This window comes from Motacilla alba, chromosome 1A (assembly GCF_015832195.1).
Source record: "Motacilla alba alba isolate MOTALB_02 chromosome 1A, Motacilla_alba_V1.0_pri, whole genome shotgun sequence".
NCBI lineage: Eukaryota > Metazoa > Chordata > Aves > Passeriformes > Motacillidae > Motacilla > Motacilla alba.
The window spans coordinates 45,806,850-45,826,457 of NC_052031.1; the positions used below are offsets into that span (position 1 = coordinate 45,806,850).

At 36.0% G+C, this 19,608-nt stretch overlaps 1 protein-coding gene across 8 annotated transcripts in view; it reads right to left on the bottom strand.

The window, feature by feature from the left end:
- Positions 1-19,608, bottom strand: part of ANKS1B (ankyrin repeat and sterile alpha motif domain containing 1B) — a 407,552-nt gene that overhangs the window by 361,871 nt on the left and 26,073 nt on the right. The window lies entirely within an intron of this gene.

Here is a 19,608-nt window from a genome sequence, read left to right on the forward strand (position 1 = left end):
TTTGCTGATTGTATTTTTAAAATAAATCAGATATACTTCCAAAAATAAGTTAATTAAGTTTTGTTATCTTGCTGTATTTTACAGACAGCCTCATTACATGTCCTGTTTAACCAGTTTCATGATCTATTATGGGCTTTTCAAAAAACAGTAAAGGACATATTTTGATTCAAAGTGGAAAACATGGATGCCAATCTACCAAAACCAACAACAAAACCAAGCCCTGAAAATTGGATAACAGAGGTGTATTGAGAACCAGCAGGCGTTTTTATCTAACTGACCACATTTGAAACTGATTGCAGCCTTTACAGATGGATGTTACTTTTCTGTAACAGTTTTCATCATTAGTATTAAAACTTACAGAACACAAAATTATGAGTCCTGAATTACACTCTATAATCATTAGTTCCTAATACAGCGCTAAACAGTCACTGGCAAGCCTTATTTCCCTTCACCTTATATGTTAGAATTAAGTGCTGCTGTTTAAAGAAAATTATTTGAAGCTAATATGTAAAAAGAATTTTTCACACTGACATTTTTCACTATCTACACCAGTAAAATGATGTGTTATACTTAATAAATGAATTTTAAAATTTATTGAACCTGTATTTTATTACCTATAAAATGGAATATATATGCACATATATATATCTCCACATTAGGGAATACTGATGTAGACTGGTCTCTTTTTCATTGTGTGTATTTGAATGATTCATTAGCTCATAAACTTAAGCAGTTGTTTTCCCACAAGTAATACTGTGTGCATACAGAATTATTTGTGTGAAACACTGTGTTCTGCACTGAGCATAATTCTACATAATGCTGGGTACCTCACCTCTCCCTGCAATTTAATTTCTTGGGAGAACAGGACAGAATTATTTTCTTGAGTGCAAAGAAGCAAAACAAACAAACAAACAAAAAAACCCAAAAAAACTCTTTTAAAAAAACTAAACTTCTCAGACATCTACAGATGTTCTTTTCTACCGAAGGCAACATTCAGATAAAAAAAGTCACTTTAATCTTTTAAATTAAAGGAAATTATTTTAACTTCATAGAATAGTAAAACTGAGTCACTGAACTGATAGCTCCTCTGTACTAGACAGAAGTAATTTATGTGGCAAAGACAATCCTTCCTTTCTATTAAAAGGAAATAACTTCTTATGCATTGAAAAGGTACAACCTCTCCATACTTTTGCATAGCATTTATCAATTATTGTTTATTTATTTAATGATATTTTCATCCTTTGATATATATACCAGCTTATAGCAGAATGAATAAAACAAGAAGTGGTATAGAAAGTAGACTTAAATTATTACCAAAAAAATATACACTACCAATCAGAACATAATTTACTTGGTTATGATACGGTTATAATTTGCTTGCTTTGACTGAGAGTTGTTAGAACTTCTGTTGGATCTTTTTTTAAAGTGCAAAGGATCCAAAAAGATCCAGGAATGCATATATACTGGTCGTGATGAGGCATCATGAATTAAAAAAAAAAAAAAAAAAAAAGAAAGAAAAACTAAAAAACTCCTATCAAAACTCCCTAAAATAAACCTCATTCATTCTCCCCTAATTTTCTTCTTTAATCCATTTTCTAATTAAAACATTGTTTTACTTCCTGACTCTGGTCTTAGGAAATATTTTTCAACTGAATCTTTCTGGATTAAAAAAAAAATAAAAACAAAAACCAAAGAAAACTCTGCAACTTTATTAGAGTATATAAATGCACCTATTTGAAACTCCTCATGATATACACGTTGGGCAGCTGAGAGGCAAAGGACAAAAGACAATGAGTAAATGCTGATGACTCAGAGACACCGACAGGATGGACAGAATAATCACTGTCACCTCCCAAAGGGTACACAAAGACATGCTCAAAATCACAGCATGGTTATCAAAGTACAGAACACAGCAAACACAAGCAGGACTCAGCTGCAGGCAGCTCTCTTCCCTTGGGCCTGTGCTGAAATCCTCTCCCAGAAGGTCTTGCATTGCAGCAGGTCCAGTATATACACAGGATTTTTATGCTTTGATAACTGAGAATCAAAGTCAAATTGGACTGTCTGAATACAAATTCTTACATCTTAAAACTCCCAGCTTCAGCTAAAGCTCTTCTCTTGCAATTAGAATGCAGCAGGACAGAAGTCCAGTCATACATAAGCCCCAAGAAAAGCAGCTGACTTCAAACAAAAGTGGAGCAGAGACTGAGGAAAACCCTAAAGATGCCTTCTTTAGTATCATAAACTTATATGATATGTGAAGAATCATTAAATATATTGATTTATCTGTGTATTAAAGCATCTGTGAAAGCAACACCAAGGAGGATGTGGCAGAAAACAAATACCATTCACTCTCCAGAAAAGAATATTTGTTGAGAGAAAATTAGCAACTCTTCAGAATAATGTTAATATTAAATGTTCTCAAAAGCATATTTCTTCCAGCAATGCAGTCAACCACATTTCTTATTACAGCATGTATTAGATAGTTAGGAATCTGTTTTCCATGTACATCCGTAAATTAAAACCTTCCCATTACTTAATGAAATATTATTTGAAAATACTCTTTATTTGGTAAGAAAATTACTGTTGTTTTTTTTTAATGAGCTTTAGTAGTTACATATAAATAGTAGAATTTCAAAAGAAACATTAACATGACAGATAAAAGAAAAAGTTAGTCGATTGATTTCTTATTTTGCTATACTTTTTGAAAAGAATTGTGAAGTGGCTGTTGTTACACAGACAGAAAAGCAAGGAAGTAAAAGCTTTTTCCAGCTAATCATCACACAGACGCAGTCTCCACCAACAGTACAAGAACTATGTTTACAAGGTATGCATAATTTTTCCATCACATTTCTTCTCTCTATATATATATATCTGCATTATATCATTCCATTATCATTATATGATTTCATTAATATGCAATAATTGTCCTGGTCCTTATATGGGAGTTTTGCTAAGGTGAAAGGAAAATATTCTTGATAAACAAGGATACGAATTTTTAAAAGCCTTAAAAAGCTGCCTGATGACATAACATTCTACACTTCATCCTCTTTCCATTGATGTCAGTGGCAAACAACCAGTTTGGATTTACACAGCCTCTGACTGCTCCTGTGTTCCACAGAATAAATACATATTACAGGAATTTATCTTGTTCTGAGCCAAAATCTTCCAAGTTTTCCATGCTTTTTGTTAATCTGGCAGAAACACATTGACTGAAGTTTTTTAAGCACATGGCCAGTCTCTTTATTAGTGCTCTGCCTACATTCAAACACATGTTCATTGTGCTTGACAGTGTGTAAACACTGTGTAAACTCAGTTTATACAAAGTACATGGACAATTTTACAGAGAATTTTGAAAATGCAAACTTGCACACAATAATATGTATCATCGTTCAGACACATCATAATGTTATTTATTGTGAACAGCAGAAAAATAGCTCCTATTCTCTATTTTATGCACAAATACACCAAACTGACAACTCTTCCTCTAACCTATATAACTTACTAATGTTACCTATCAAATATAGAAGCATATCATTTTAGTAAATGGGATTTTTTCTTTCTATGAATTTGTCTTTGTTAGAATCCAGTGTGATGCCAAATATATTATCCTATAAAAAGTATATATTGCTTTTTCATGTATGGTTTCACCTGTTATGAACACTGCTGAATTTGATGTATGTCTTCAAATTACTTCAAAGAAAGTAAATTTAAATATTTGCCTTTAGTAGCAGTGGAGATAAAATCCTTTTAGAAAGTCATATTTTAAAGCCTAACAAATAAGTGTACATGCAAAAAAATTTGAAAAATGTATTTTAGGATTAATTTCAAGCAGGTACAGTTATAGGTATTAAATTGAAAAAAAAGATGATATTTTGAGTAAGGCTATCTTTGATTTTCTTTCCAGTATCAAAAAAACCTGTTGCATGAAGCAACTGAGAGTTAAAAATCTCAAATAAAAATAATAATTTAAAAAATTTAATTAAAATAAAGGGAATGGCAAATATATTATCAATTCAGTTAATATTGATTTTATGCTAAAAGCTTATTGTATATATAATTCTCATTTAGAGCTTTTGTTGTATCAGTGTGAAATATGACTCAATTTCAAATGTGCTTATTTCATTTTGATTTCTCCTGTTTAGTTTTCTCAATATAAATAATATAACAAAATCCATTATCAACTCTTCATGGGATTAAGGATGTTACTCAAGGGCAGGTTCTAAAACACCTTATTCCACTTGCTTTCTTTACCTAGATCTGTTTACAGTCTTGGCCTTAGTGCAAGTCTGCAAAACTGGAGGATTCCACCAAACTGTGATCTTATTTCCACACTGATTCTCTTCAATTTGTGATGTCTGTTTGATATAGCAAGTACAATACATATTATGAGTTTGATTATTTAGAATACAACCTTTGGTCATTACTATACTCAGAGCTAGCTACCACAGTGGGTTAGAAAAAGGTCTTTTTCCAAACAGCAGGATCAACACGTAGAGTGATAACACAAGCACAGAAGTAAAAAGTGTAATTTCAGAAAACATGTAGAAGAACAGGACCATGTCCAACAATGTAAGACTCAAAACACAATATCTTACCAGTAAGTATTGCTTTTCAAGTTTTGCAAAGAAACATTGCTAAATGAACACTGACAGATTTAATAGGCTACATCTGCCCAGACTAAAATTTGGAGAAGGGTGGCAGCATTTAAAAGTATGCAAATAATCTAATGTCCAATAGATAGCCTCATATACTTGCTCACTTACCATTCTTCCTGTTACTAACTATGTTTTTGGTTGGAGAATGATGATACCCATACCATCATTCGTCCAGCCTGCCATCCATTGCTTCTCCAGTGGAAAGAACTATGAAAAAGTTGATTATAAATGACTGAAAGTCAATGTGTTGCTGAGGAGAGGCAGAAAGCCAGACACAGAGACACCAAAGCGTCGCAGCATACACCACAGCACATACCACAGACAAGAAGGCCACAACACACAGAGCATCACCATACAATATCAGAAGGCTTCAACCAATACAGAGTAACACCATACCACATCAGAAGGCTTCAGGCATCTACCCATACAGCCTAACACCATATCACGTCAGAAGGCTGCAAGCATCTGCCCTTCTTTTTCTTTGGCCCAACCTTTTATATCCCTCCTCATTCACACATTGCACCTGTGTGCCCTCTGTTCCTTTCTGTGATTGGTCAGGGCATGCGGGTACTCCCCATCTCACAAACTTCAATGCTGTTCACCTGCCCTGCACAGCCGTAGCCCATTGGGGATGAGGCTCGGCCACAGCCCCACTCCCAATTACCACTGTATGTGTACCTACACCAAAGTCCTGGCTATCCAGAATATATTAGTCATGATGAGGCTTACAGAGAGACAATATGGCCTTATCCTTTGAATAACCTCTGGATAAAAGAATTGCAATTGAAAGAAAAAGGTTTTACAAAAGCATATTTTGATAGAGCTAGAACTTAAGAAACAACTCTAAAGGAACTCTTGAGATGAGAAATTTTAGAACTTGTAAACGAGGACATGACAATTGTGAGGTACCCAAAGAACAGGCTGGAATAGTACTGAGATGATTGGAAACTATACAAATTCTTATTCACATGTTAGGTTATGCAATAAACAGCTCCTGTTTATCCCCAGAGGGAGAACACAAAGTGGGTGAGTCAAGTAACGTCCTAGCCCCACTACTCTGGAGCTCATCACAGAAGCATCACCAGTGCATTAAAAGCCCATCCTTGTAAGTCCAGCAGAGCACAACAGCACCACAGCAGGCAAAGACACACCTTGTTGGGGTCTGTCTCAAAACTGTGCTGTGAGAGTCTCCACCACACTGCCTAGGGGTGACACATATCAACATGAAACTATGCTGGATAACACTTCAAGCTGAGAGACACCACTGTCTAGGGCTCCTGGACACATTAATTCAGTAGGATTTCTGATGGGATATTTAGGGGAGGAACCAAAGGTAGGGAAAGGGATGGATTTAGGTGATTTGAGGAGTAACGAGTTTGAGAAGGTAGAGGGATAATGGGACAAAAAGGGTTGATCACTTGTGTATAGCTGGTTCTGCAGTGCAATAGGCTGGTCACATCCTGCACTCAATCTTACTAAATTCTGATTCTATTTCCCCTGGCAAAGGTCTCTATCCTGTGTGCATGTATGAGGGCCAAAGTACCTGCACCTGAGGGTACTGATGATGATGGGTTAGTGAGACTATGTCAGTCTGGCCAGGAAATGGAGCAAATGAGGGTCTGCATACCAGAAACTGAAGGGAGACCTTGGATCAGAGGCTGCAGCTGTAGTGGGGGTGTGTGAGACAGTGTGTGATTGCTAATGAAGACCAAGCTGGATCAGTCAGCAAAGTAGGTGAAGTAGCCTGGGAGCCAGTTGTGTGGTTGTATGTCTCTGAGGTTAAGACATCTATATTAAAAATACTAGAGAAACCAGGTCTTTTATGGTTGAGATAGATCACTGGAAGGCATGTCCTACAACACTTCAGATTGGACAGTCTGTGCATGTGTAAGTACATGCAAATTTATGTATGCCCAGTTTGGGAAAGAATCCACCTAAAAAAACATGTTGATAAGCACTCAGTCTCTCCAATTAAGTACTCTGTATGGTAAAATCCAAATAAACTAAACCCAAACAGAAGTCATATGAACTTTTTTAACTGAGTTAGAACTCTGTTTACTTGAAGCTGCAATCAATTTCCCTTGAGGGTATGTAGTTTTATCCTGAAAGTCTTAATAGTTCTATCATTTTAAATGTTGTAAAAAATCAGTTAATATGCAAAAACCAAAACGAGAAACACACAGTGACTTCAGGATGTTGTCACACAAAGGAACAGGAAATCAATTATGCTTTATTTTAAAACTCTGTCATAAATAAGGTAACTTTGCATTTGACCTTTATCTGACAAGTCTGGCTTCCTTCCATTCCTTATGGACCACTCATCTAGAAGTACACTGGCTGAGTACACTGTGGCTGTAGTCAGAAAGCAAAGTGCTCCTGACTAGTACTGGTTAGCTTTTACAGTCAAGACCAATTTGCCTGGAGTAGTTAAAAGACAGAAAAAGCCTTCATCAGCTACGACATAAGGGTTCCTCTGTATTCCACTTGTCTATAAGGACAAGCTGGGGTTTTGCTTAGTCCACAGAGAATCATAGTAACCATAGCTTGTCAGTGATGAGTCAGACAGATCTTTGGATTCAATCCGGGGTTCTGTCCTTGAAAATCCAGTCATTCTGACCGGAAAAAACATCACCTCTCATTTGGCATCATCCTGCAGAAGAACGCTGTAAGAACAACTACTAAATTATGAAAATACAAAGTCCAAAAGCAGATCAGCAGGCAGTACCTTTAGTAAGCAAAATCATTCATGTTTAAGCAATGTAAATCATGTTTTAAAACCATTGCCAATGGTATGTATGATCTTGGGTGATCTGAGCAATCTGAAAGAATACCACACGGCTAATGCTGAAGAACAGTGCGTAAGATTAAAAGTTCCTATGAAGAGCAACTCCACGCCCATTGTATCATGAGTTTGGGCTCCCTAACATGTATGAGGTAGTTGGGTTCTACTTATTTGCTATGAATCAGACCTATGCACTTTGTACAAGATCTATAGTTTGATCAAGATTAACTAGGAACACAGCTCACTGTGTTATTTACTATTAAGCCATATAATAAAGACTAATTGCCTTGGCTATTTTTTTTTCCAGTGTGAATACAATACTTATGGGTACATTCATATATTAAACTCCATAAATAAATACTGGATTCTTTCAACTCTTTTCAAATAACTTAATAGTTAGTGAAATTACATAAACAGTAATTATTTTTCTATAAGCACAACACAACTCAGTGTTCTGAAAGCCCTTGCATATCTCATGATTCTAAGTGTGAACAAACACTCACTCACCGGTTGGTTGAGGGAGGGGATTGTCCCATTCTACCCTGCATTAGTGCGGCCTCAGCATGAGTGCTGTGCGCAGGTTTGGGTACCACAATATAAGAATGATATAAAACTATTAGAGAGGAACCAAAGGAGAGCTACAAAGATGGTGAAGGGCCTTGAGGTGAAGCCATTCAAGGAGCAGCTGAAGACACGTGATCTGTTCAGCCTGGAAGAGACCTAAGGAGAGATCTCATTGCAGTTAGAACTTCCTCATGATGGGAAGAGGAAGTGCAAACACTGATCTCTTCTCTGTGGTGACCAGTGACAGGACCCATGGGAATTGCCTTAATTTGTGTCAGGGGAGGTTTAGGTTGGGTATTAGAGAAAGGTTCTTCACCCAGAGGGTGTCTGGGCACTGGAACAGGCTCCCCAGGGAAGCAGTCACATCACCAGCCTGACAGAGCTCAGGGAACATTTGGAAAATGCTCTCAGGCACAGGGTGTGACTCCTGGGGATGGTCCTATGCAGGGCCAGGAGTTAGATTTTGATGACCCTTGCAGGTCCCTTCCAATTGATCTTATTCTATGATTTTTAGATTCCGTACTTATATGAATATACACATGAATGCTGAGGTATAGTATATACATCATTATTCTCTTTTGAAGAGCAGGGCACATTCTCAGAAAGACCATTCTGACTCCTCCTTTTACAAAAAAATAGCTGATATTAAAATAAAAAAATCTTAAAAGTCATTCTAATATTACTTTTATCAGAAATAAACTGAAGCAAAGTCATATTTCTCTTTCTCTCAAGAACACAAATATTATGGGATTTTATTAGGAAAGATATTCCCTTAGCCATTCTTTTTCGTAGTTCAACTGACCTTGAAGTACTTTTAGTATGCAAAGAAACCTTTTTCCACAAATCATTTTTGGAGATTCAACGCAGTATTCCCATCCAGCATAAATTCATGGTGTTTTTAATTTTAAACACATTCTTATCACAGAGAGGCAAAGTCAATATTTACTAGAAAAGGAGATTTTAAAACCTCTAAATGATTAATTATGCATCCTGGAACACTTACTGACATTTGTTTAAGTGGTATAAAAATTCCTGAAGCTCTGGCACTGGAAGCAGCACTGGGAAGAGTAACAATTTGCATCAAAGATTTTTGAATATGGATGCTGTTAGATCTGTGACCTCAATCCAGTACTAAAGATTGTTCATCTTAGAAACTAACCTGAGATGAGACTCTGTTATAGCTCTAGGACACACAGAACAGAGCTTGCTATATATAGAGTCTGCAATTCAGCTGGCTTTAATACCTCGTCCTTCCGCATCTGTATTTCCTCAAAAGTAGAATAATTCTTTCAGACATTAGCAAAATAGACAAAAGAAGAAATGCATGATTCCATTTCCCCTTGATTCTTTAAGGCCATCTCACACCTCCTTCTCAATTTATGCTGAGATTTGAAAATGAGATTCAGAAATCAACTACAGTTACATTAATCCCTGTATCAATGTAACCAATCCCTCACTATCTTGACATATGAAAATATAACAGATGTGAGAGCCTCACTTCTTGTTTTTGCATCCACATGATAGTAAATGTTATCCACATGATTTCCCATATTCTCAATTCAAAGCCTCCATATCTTCATCTAATAACAGCAGCAATATTGTCCAACCCTTTGGACAACCTGCCATAATCTTAGCCTAAACTCAGAACTGTGAAAGACTACAGCTCCAGGAACTCACTTCCAAAATATGAATCCTGAGATATTAAGGCTCTTGAAGGCTATCAATGACCTACAACATATGTAGAATATATGCAAAACATTTGTGCTTTACAGTAGAATATTTCCTTAGCCGTTCAGACTCCATGGGCCTAAGCAGACAATAAGGAAATCAGCGACAGTACATTTTTACAAGATATAAGGTAATTGAAAGTACCCTTGATCAAAAGGTATTCAAAACTCTTTCCTGTTGTCCTGGGGTGACTTTATAATGCTGAGCTGTATAATACAAACATTATGTTTATATTTAATAAACAATTATTAAACAATTTGAGTCTGTTCTTTGGAGAAACATTGCTTTAAATCAGAGATGCTCTTATTACATTTGCCAGAATGCTACCATGGAGTTTCTGCATGTTGACTGCCTCCATCCAAGTGCTAACATGCATTCTTTCTATCAGCTTTGAATTAACTTCGTTAACAAGGACACAGCTTAGAAAAGACATGTGAAATATAGATATGACAAATACATTATAGACATGATAGTCACTGCATAGAAAAAAATATAGCACCTGTTCAGAATAACATCAACAACATCAACATTTTTCTTCTCTTAAACTGATTATCAAGTTAAATAAGGAAGTAAGTCAGGGTGAAATTAGCTACTGCATTAATCAAGTTTTTTCAGAGCTTTGAAGATTGGTCTTTATCAGACAAATGGAATCATTGTAACATCTAATCTTTAACACATAGAACTACTATAATGGGAAATGTTGAAATGTTTTTGGCATAGCATAGAAAATCTGAGTAAGAATGATACCGGATGAAACTATTGCATTATATAAAATTACTAAATTGAACAATGTTATTAACTAAGGACAGTTTGAGCATAAACTCTCTATTCTGTTAGCTAGCTATGCTCTAGCTAACTGGAACAAAAGGACAGAAAAAAGCTTTCCAACAATAAAAATACAGAATTAATTCCTTAATTTCTTCTCTCCGCAACATGTCATATTTGAAATAAATAATATCAAAACAGAAGGATGCTATTCAGCACACATTTCATTTGCTGTGCTTTGCCAACAGAGGTCAGAATTACTTCAGCAGCATCCAAAGTATTACTATGATCATGACTAGAAATACTTTTATTACCACAAAATTACTTTCACAAAGACAAATAACATACTTTAAATAGAAACTGAAGTTTCACAGTGATATACTACAAAGGTCTTCCAAAGCTTTTGGATATAACGACAATGTCACCACTTAAAACTTCCTGAACACTGTTACTGAAATACCTACAAAGGTCATATCCATCACATGACTGACAAAGTATTTGGTAAGATATGCTAGCAATCATTTGGATCACTCAAAATATCAATTCATCCAACATGACACTTTCCATTGTCAGAGACAAACAGCTTAGAAGGCAATTGTAATTACAGTAAAAATATTCAGTAAATTTTCAATCTATTTATGTTAGAATTCCCTATTTAAATCCATTAGGAGTTATTGTTTCTACTCTATTTAAAAGCCTTATCAAACACAGAAATGAAATCCAAAACTAAGAGGTTTAAATGACACAGAAGCTTCTACTAAAAAGGAAGATTTGGCTGATGTAGATTTTCAAACAGCTTAAAAAGAACAATAACCCATCACTTATTTCCAGATGTATCTAAAGTGAACACTGTGTTTCATACTTTTCAAAAAAACAATTACACATCAAGAAAGAAATATCCTTTGTACCTCAAATAGTTTTACTGTGGAATGTTTTCTAGAAAATTAACCTGAGACCTACTCCAAAAGTATCGCAAGCATTCCATAGAATTGCAGCTCCGTGGATCATGAACTTTTCAGCAATATTAAAACAAAAATGCTAAATTTGGGAGAATGTATTTAAAGAATAATCTTTCAGCAACTTTCTGCTCCTTTAAGTTGAATTGACAGGATACTTCAGAAAATCTGTTTTGGCAAATACCATTTTGTAAAATATATAACAAGACTCAGTCATACCAGGAATAATTTAATGTCTTTTCTGAACTGTCTGTTTGGTAAGAGATATCTAGAGAACCCAAATTTGTCTTCAAATATTCTTCCTAATATCATAGATTAAAAAAAATAAAACTAAAAAACATCACAGGGAAGATCCCAGTTCCACAATAAGACACCACACAAAATGATTCACCACATCTCTCTCTAATTTAGTATCAGCGCTATGGTACCTGAAGGACTCACGGAACAATTACTGCAATTTTTTCAGCTGTGTTTAATCCAAATAACATTCCTAAATCTTTATATAATTGAGCAGGGGAAAAAAAAAAGCCAATCCCCAACTAAATACTTTAGGTACTACACTAAATGTATCATGCAAGGCTAGACTGGCCTACAACAAAAACAAGGGAAATGGTATACCAAAACAGGTTATGAAATGCATGTGTAGATGGCAGACTCCATCCTACTTTCCTTTATTATACATGTAAATCTCTTTTTTTTATTCCATTAAAGTCATATATTCACAGAGAGGAAGGGATGGATCCTTGTTTGTGAAATCTCCAGAAAGTTGTAGGTTTTAAGAAAGTTATGGAGATGGGAAGGCCTCTGACATACACATGGGCTAGGTTCTCTAAAAGCTACTTAGTATTAACTCTTAAAAGAATCCAGACTCAAAACCCCCTGAAAAAACAGACTCCAGCTGAATTTACCTGATTCTGATTTCACTTTAAATTTCAATTATCTTTAATCTTGGAAAGAAAGATCTTTTACTACATCTCATTCCAAGGTCACTTTTAACAAGTAGATTTGACTGTTAGTTCAACCTTGGCAGTAAAATTATTCAGATGAAGCCATCATTTCACCAAAGGGGGCACAATCAGATTTCAAATAGTAAAAAGAGGAACATTTTCCCCAAGCGCTGAAGTGCTGAGCAAAACTACACTTGCCATATTTGGAGTCACACTAGAAAATTCATATATGTATCCTTCCAGTGGAATTAAATTTTAGAAGTGGCCAAAGCCCAGCTAGATGGTAGTTCATGGCTGGCCAGCCACGGTCCCACCACACAGGCAAAGAAACTCATATAGATGCATCTGACAGCTTAAGTTAACAAAATTCAGGGACATTTCTCTCCTAGGGTGAGGGGGTTGTAGTAAAAAATAAATATTTAAAAACCATCTAGTTACTGGAATATCCATCTGTTAGACTTTCAGGAAGCCACCTGAAAAGAGTGGCAAAGTGATCTGAAGGAACTTGGCATCTTAAAAGGCATGAGAGCTCAACCCAAATTTATGTGAAAGACCGGCATAGCACGTGACTTGAAAAAACACACACAGCACAGCGTTACTCCTATAACACTGATAATTGAGACACTGAAATAACTGGGAAAACATTATTAGCATAAAGATTCCATATAGCCATGATTCCATACAGACTTTGATCATGCCAGTTCAGAGTAGACTGAATGCACAGAGAATTTGTAAATATTTTCTCTTAAAGCATAATCAAAGCTGGAAGGTTAATTTCTCCTTGGGCATGGAAACAGAATACCACAATGCAGTTCATGGCTGCAGAAATTCTAAAACTACACCAAATCTACAGCAAACAAAACAGAAACAAAACTTCTGACGACTTTTTTTGTAAAACAAAAATTTAACAGTCCAAGCAATGAAGGAATAGATTCTCATTACGTGAAATAGAAATTTTAACATAGTTGATTATATAGTTCTGCCACACAGAAGACAAAACTTTAGGAGCAGTCTAGGATATTAAATAATTTCAGAACAGCTTGGAGGTTTTTTAAATGGCAAGATTAATTTTACAGCTTCAGTTTTGTAGCCACCACAGTTACAAAAATCTTCACATACAGTGAAAATACAGGACTGTATATTTAATTTTACAAACAGAAACTGGTTTTTTGCTTTCCCACCTCACTGAGTCACTCTGAACAACCTAAAATCCCTAACAGATTCTCCAGACAATCATTTTTAGGCAGTAGAGTTTTACATACTTCTCTTCCATGTCACAGAGGCACAATTGTCAGTCCTCATTTACAAAATGGCAGTGGACAGTCTGGAATCTAGAATGTCTATATACTGTTGAGATCAAAGCACAATCGATATCATTAAAACTATCTGGCTCTGCTTAGCTCCCAGAAAATATGTCATGGGTTGTACGCAGGTTAGGACTCCCCATTCTGCCAGACCCTGAATGCCATATGTCAGTTCTCTTGTCACTTCAGCTCAACCATTGAGGAACTCAGGCTGCATCAGCAATAGTAAACTAAACATGTTTGGAACTATTTTCTGGCACTAAGGCCGTACTGGCATAGAATGCTCCACACCTACACTACTCAAACCTTCTAAACAGGATAGCTGCATCCAGATTGTCTATCAGGCCCTAGGCACATAACTAAGTCTTCAGCTGTGCTTGGTAGCTCTTTCTTTGGGAGAATGCCACATGGCACCTTCCAGTACCCAGAAATGTTCCCTGGCATGTTAAAGTTAGATGCAGCCTCACATTCCTGTCACAAATTTGGCAGAAGCCTGTCGCTCACCAGCGGCATTCATCAGCTTAGAGGATGCAAGAGCACCACTGTTTTTGAGTTTGGGTCCAGACAGATCATGATGAGCCTCTGGCCCACAGTTCCTGTTTCTGCTTTATGCCTTTGATTCTCCCAGCAAAGAGTATAGAAGGGAGAAGTAGTTATACACTGACCCCAGTTCCTTTTTTAGCTCAGTGCTTGACTGCTCGACACCAAGACAGAGGATAAGGGGGAGGAAAGTTGTAGATGTGAATATCCCAAGCAATACACCACTGTTGTTAACTTTTCTTTTCTCCTCTTTCACATGCACACTCATCATTCCTAGCAGCACATCCGTAACTGCATAGTACACCCTCAAGGCAGTCTAGGAGTCTCATTCTGGTAAAAATTTAAGAAAGGAATCCACAATGGACTCAGAATGACCTTATTCCAGGAAAATATTGCTAATGGCTATAGCGGCATGAATCTCTTCAACTTTTTAGCAGAAAGAACACTTACCAAAAAAGCAGTCTTGTTTTAGTTCAAAAAAAAAAAAAAAAATCAAAGGTAGGCGTAGGTATGAAAATCCTTCACACCAAAAAAATCTACATTTAAGTTTTGTAAACAGGGACTCTGGAAGAAACTTGATATTCTACGGAAGGAAGCCAGAAGTGACTGGGTAGGAAAAAAGAATTAATCCCACCAATACAAAACAAACTGAAATTAAAGACACCAAAGCCTTATTGAACTGACACATTTCTCACTTCTGATTTCCCAGTCATTACAAATCAAGGAGAAAGAAGCCTTCTTAGGTGAGAAGGACCTAGTTAAACACAGGCAATTTGTCCCACTTATCAGAAATACTATCTTCCATAATTAATTAGATGGTCTCTCCAGAAGAAAAAAACAAGTTTCTGTCTTGTGAGAACAGGTCAAGGATGAAAGTTGGGAGTTGGATATCCATAGCCATGATAAAGAATATGCCAGAACTAGGAACTTCCACAGTGCCAGTCTGTCATACTGTCTCTGAAAATCCCTTAGAAATGAAAAAGAGTATATAACAGGAAATTTAAACAGAAGAGAGGAACTCCAATGCCTCATCACAGTTGAAGGAGGGCAGGAGACACAATCTATCGATCTCTTGGACAAAGTTTCAGCTTCTGGAATGCTGAGTTCATAAAATCAAACTACAGAATGCTGTCTTAAATCTCCTACTCAGTTCACAAGCCTTTAGCAGGTCAAATTGATAATGTGTTCAGAGCTTCTAGGAATTGAAATCTTTAACTGGATACACTGATCTGAACAATGAGCCAGCTTCCAGTATGGCAGAGAGAATTTTGTATCACTTTGTTTATGGATCACATGGTGGCAAAGCTCCATTTCCACACATATCCAATACAGTGAAGTGGTGCTCTAGTCCACCTGAGCGTAGGAAACTAATAGAAGATAGTTGGAGTCACAAAGAGCCCAAACTACAGGACTATATACTGGAATTAATCATAACCAATTTTAAATTTCCCACAAATAAATCACATTATGGAAAAAAAACCATTGTCTTAGAAACCAAGAAACACAAATGACCTCTGTCAATTTAAAGATAAAATAGCATTGAATTTTATCATTTGAACTATTCTTCAAGCTCAAGATGGACCCCTTTTTCTTTCAAACTTGAACATAGCTGGTTTACCATTGGTTTCTGATGCAATGAAAAAGGAACTGATTTCTTGACCACAGTCACAAAAAGTTGAAGGAAAATTGGAATGGTACCGTGCTAGGGCTGGGAGGAGAGACTCAAGCAGATGTCTTAACCAATGCTGGTACAAACTAAAGCACCTACAAAAACAAAATGCAATTAATATTGTGCATTAGAAATAAAATAAATAAAAGAAAAAGAAGGAAAAAAAAATCAAAATTCAGTTCATCTGAATTGAGCTCCTACCAGTTGCATCCTGCAATTATAGACATGAAAAGATCACAAAAAATTTGGTAGCAGGCTGCATTACCTTCTTTACACTTGTACACAGTGGATGAAGGGAACTACAGGCACTGGAGGTCAAGGAGTTCTAATTTCAGCTGCATTGTCTTATGTGTGCAGAAATCAATCCACCACAAACTTGAGGTTAACCACAAGATTAAAAATAAGAAGAACTCAAGTTATACTATGAAAGTAGTATTTTTTTTATTCTTCATTTACTATTTCTAGTGATGTGGTTCACTATGTACTCCTTTTATTTCAGTGAAATAAAAAGAGTTCGTAGTTCTACGCTTAGACCCCAAGCCATGGATCTCAAATGAAATAAAAAGGAACAATAATCCATGTGTTATAATCCAGAATTAGACACTATCTCCTTAGCACACTGTAAAACGTAACTTCATTTTAAATTGCTTATTGCAGTAACCATATTTAAAATTAGTTCAAAGACAGACATCTGCAAATACAGAATAAACTCAATTTCTAAATGCTCCTCCACATACTGTGGAGGGTTTCATAAAGAAGTATATGCATATACTACGATTATTGATTTCTTCCCAAGGCCATTTCCATTCTTTGGAAACTATTTTCACACTTCGACCTTGAGCTACATCAAGAAGAACTCATATTTGTAACCTGAGGAAGAAAGCTTCATGTTCTCCAAAAGAGTATGTGGATGTTACCCTTACAAAGGTGACCAATTAGTCTTTCTGTCCTAAACACTACCTAAACATTGAGTGAATAGGATATTATACCAAATTCAACACAGTTACTATCAAATCATCAATATTTCAGCATTGTGAAGACAGCAAAAATTAGGTTTTACTACAACATTGGGTACTATACTATAAAACATAAATTATGCATGAAATATTTTGAAGTCAAATGAGAGAAGTTACTCCGTCAATAATTCAGGCAATAAAAGAATAGCAAATCCCCATGTTTTAAGTGTTTCCAACACCATTCGATTCTGTTTTTATTGGTTCTATTGCTATTTCTTTATTCCTGTAGTCAAGATGAAAACATAAAATGAGGGGAAGTTACAGCTGCATAATACATGAATAAAACAGGGATTTTTTTTCTCCTGATATTTTTCTGATTCTTTTTATGTAAGGGGATAAAGTTTATTTAAATAAGCTATATTTTCAATAAAATAAATTGAAATAAAACCATTTGACAAACTTCAGGAAAAACTATCAGCATAATTATTTCACAATTGTTACTGAAAGAAAAAAATTATCTTTTAAGAGTAGAAGCTGAGTCATATCACCATTTGGGCTAGAGAAGGTTTGGGGAGGATCTCACAGTAGAGTATACAGTGAGAGGGTGTAGAGAAGGCAAAGCCAAACTCTTCTCAGTAGTACCCTGTGGTAGGACAAGAGGCAACAGACATGAAGTTCAACACATTAAATTCCATCTGGAAATAAGAAAATGCTTTTTTACTGTAAAGATTATAGAGCACTTGAGTGGGACGGCCCAAGATGCAGTGTCCATTCCTAGAGGTACGCAAGGTCTGACTGGGCAACCTCTTCTAGCAGACCTCTGCAGATGATCTCCTGAGTTCCCTCCCAACATCAACTCTTCTATGATATACATCAACATTACATGAAGATGTATTTATTTTTTTACTAAGAGGTCTACCTCTTGATGTCATGCATGAAGATACATATAATAGAAAACTCATCTGTAACTTTTTTGTCTTCAAATCCAGAAAATTCAAATTCTCCTCTTCAACTACACAGAGCTTAATCTAAAAAATTAATAGACACCAGTAAGCAGATTGTATCAAGAGTAACTCACATATTATAATGATGGAGTAAATATACCTAGTCAATCCAAACCAACCAGGTTTTTCCCTTTCTAAAACATATAAGGCAAGTGCACCTCACATTCCATTCTACACACACTTCCTAAGAAACTTAGAGCTAGGATGCATTAATAAAATCTCTACTTTTGGCAGTCCTAGAGAGGCATGCAGGAGATAGATTGAACTGCATTCAGTACTGCCATAAAGTCCTCTCATTAACCACTGGATAAGAGCAAGACTGGTCAAAACTTGATCAAATGACCTGTACCAAAGTAAGACCACAATACACAACTACCCAAAAAACTTGCAACATGCCTATTTCTTTTTTTCTGAAAATCTAAATGTTTGTGGTCCAGATAGCAAGACAATTTGAGCAATTTCATCTTTTCAGAGTGCTTGTGACAATGTAAATAATGGACTGACAGGTACAACAGAAGTTCTACCCACTAAAAGATAACTGTCTAGTCTTCAGAGGCTGAAGGAACTTCTAGGTACCAGAACTACTTTACCATGAAGTTGTTTGAGAAGAATGCTATCTTTAACAATAGCTGCAATGGAAAATAAAGGGAACATGCAATCATCTCTATCAATTCATAATGAAGAAATTAACAGATTAGGAAAATTATTAAATTAGTATACCTTAAATTAATCAATGAGAAAATAATACTACCAAAGAGAAAAGGAGGAGAAAATTACTCTTGTCCAACAGTCTCACTGCTTAAGAAGCTAAGTAACAGTAGCAAGTAGTGAACATTATTGATCACAATCAATTCTTTAGCCAAGCTTCAGCACCACAAGAACTTGCAGCTGTGGATATTTTTGCCGGAAAAGACACAATGCTCATGGCAGGAATGTAACTGTGAAGACTTTCAGAATATATGAAATGGACCTTTGGAATCACCTTATTCAATCACCTTCTCTGAGATCAGAAAATTTCAAAGCTGGAGCTAATTTTGAGGTTAGTTCAGCTTGCTTGGGAAATTGTGCAGTCAAGTTTTAAGTCTCTTCAGTCATATATATTACATCATCTCTCTTGCCAATCTTTTGCAGAGCTTGATTACCCCGTGATTTTTATCTGTAACATTCAATCATAAATTTCCTTGTTGTATTTTGTATCTGCCCCAAATTTCCCCTTGCTGTGCACACTTGATAATACTGGGGCACTTTTTAACACCAAAAGAAGTAGTTTAGTTGAGGACACTGTAATGAGATTCTGCTTAGTGCTCTTTTCTTCTGTCTGAACAAACAACTCTTTCAACTTCTCATATGTCAGTGCTCCAACCGCTTAATAACCTTGCTGCATTTCACTCTTCTGGATTTTCCCCAGTTAGTTTGTATCTCCTATAATGAAGTTCAAAACTGTACAAGTCTTGGAACAGAGGTGAATAGGTACTTCCCTCAACTTGCTAGCCAAGTTTTCTGTTGACCTTCTCTGCTGCAAGGGCACATTGTTGACTTATGTTCTCCTCACAGATGGCAGACAGGCTAGCCAGCTACAAATTAGCCTCGGTAAATCCAGGTTGATGTCTTCATCCACCCTCTTGTCCTTTATGTACTTGGATATGCTGTCATGAAGAAAACACACATATCCTGATGGGGTTGAAGATATTAAAAACCTGAAGATTATTCAAGAATGTAAAATGATTATTTCTTT